The sequence below is a fragment of the Ipomoea nil genome, unplaced genomic scaffold (assembly GCF_001879475.1).
Source record: "Ipomoea nil cultivar Tokyo-kokei standard unplaced genomic scaffold, Asagao_1.1 scaffold2423, whole genome shotgun sequence".
Taxonomy (NCBI): domain Eukaryota; kingdom Viridiplantae; phylum Streptophyta; class Magnoliopsida; order Solanales; family Convolvulaceae; genus Ipomoea; species Ipomoea nil.
This window is the reverse complement of record NW_017618851.1, coordinates 54703-56374: the sequence shown is the minus strand read 5'-3', so window position 1 is coordinate 56374 and position 1672 is coordinate 54703. Positions and strand designations below refer to the sequence as shown.

Here is a 1672-nt window from a genome sequence, read left to right as displayed (position 1 = left end):
CTACAGTAACAATGTCCCTCTGCCCCTGAATGGATGAGATTTCTCTCATCACCAAAAAAAAAAAAATCAAAAAACATAAAAATTTAGGAGTTGAGATTATTATAATATTTTGTAATCTAATTCTGTATTATACACCAAGTTTTATGTAGGTTCTACTAACCTTGTTATATATTATTATGATGACGTGAGAAATAATCTTTGGCCCACTACCTAGATCTAATCATCATGTGATCACCCATTTGGAATGGTAATAAATGTGTCATCACACTATATAGTAGTTAGCTAAATAGTTTTTTCAATAGTTATGCTGTGAAACCGTGTGCACCATGAATGGTGCACACGGTTGCAAAACGACGTCGTTTTGACTAAAAACGCGCATCCCATTAAAAAAAATCAGTTTCGATTCCCCTCAACAGCATTATGTTGTTAATTCATTGTGGATATTGAGTTCAATTATTGTGGATATTTAGTTCAATCATTGTGGATATTTAGTTCATTCATTGTGGATATTTAGTTCAATCATTGTGAATTTTGTGTTATTCATTTACTGTGGATACATAGTTATGAATTTGTGGATATATAATTCAAATTATGCACAAAAAAATGCTATTGCCAGAAATCGAACCTGATTTATAATAAATATTTTTAAAAAACATGACACTTGAAGCATATTTTATATGTTTATGTTGATTAACTGAATTATTTGTATATTTAATCAAAATATAATTGAAAAGAGTAATTCCCTATTTGTTAATCAAATATATTATTTTAGATAGCAGTTATGAAAGCATTAAAGCATTTTTGTTCATTAATAATTCTTTTCTAATCCTTTCTCATCTGAGAGTATGTATGCGGTGAGTGTGGATCGAACACACGGCCTTCAGATCTTCAGTCTAACGCTCTCCCAACTGAGCTATCCCCGCACTTCGTTTTGCTTTCTTTTACTTACAAAATCTTCCATTTGATGTTCTAATTGGGGTGCCAAGCTCCAATTTTGTTGGGCAGTAAGTTGGCATTTAATTCAGTATGGACTTTCATGTGCTTGCAGTTTTCCTGAGTTGTATGATTGCATTGGCTTGTGTTGCATTGGCTTCAATTCCCTAATGGCAACAATCAGGGCCGGATTTTAGGCTATGCAAGCTGGGCTACCGCACAGGGCCCCCAACTTTAGAGGGGCCCCAAAGTTTAGAGGTCCAATGCTTAATTTTTACCTAGCTAGTTTATAAATAAAAATTAAAAGTTTTCAATTAAATTTAAAAGGTTTTATGAAGAGATGGTAAAAATGTGTATTTGTTGTATTTTAACTTTAAGGTCAAAGGTTCATAACTTACATGTATTAATTTTAAAAATTGTGATTTTGGTAGGGCCACATTTATTTACTAGAACAGGGCCACCAAAATTTAAAATACGGCCCTGGCAACAATCGACCTTGAGTTCCGAAAACGAAACCACAGAGTGTCTCTTCATGATGAAAAGCCATTCAATTCTCTATTTGAGAAGCTTTCTTCTTTGCAAGCCTTTCTGCACAAGGAATACAACAACGGTGGTGCTCTTGTCCGTCGTCATCTAGAAATTAAAATCAGAGACTTTGTGCTCAAAGCTGAAGATGACATTGAGATACAACTAAGAAGCTTTCTTCTAGGAATGGAAGAAGATTGAAAAAGAAGTCGAG

At 33.7% G+C, this 1672-nt stretch overlaps 1 non-coding gene across 1 annotated transcript; it reads right to left on the bottom strand.

The window, feature by feature from the left end:
* Nucleotides 1-850: 850 nt before the first annotated feature.
* Nucleotides 851-923, bottom strand: TRNAF-GAA. The gene has a single exon. It is a non-coding gene; the product is annotated as a tRNA-Phe (tRNA).
* Between the last annotated feature and the right edge of the window lie 749 nt (nt 924-1672).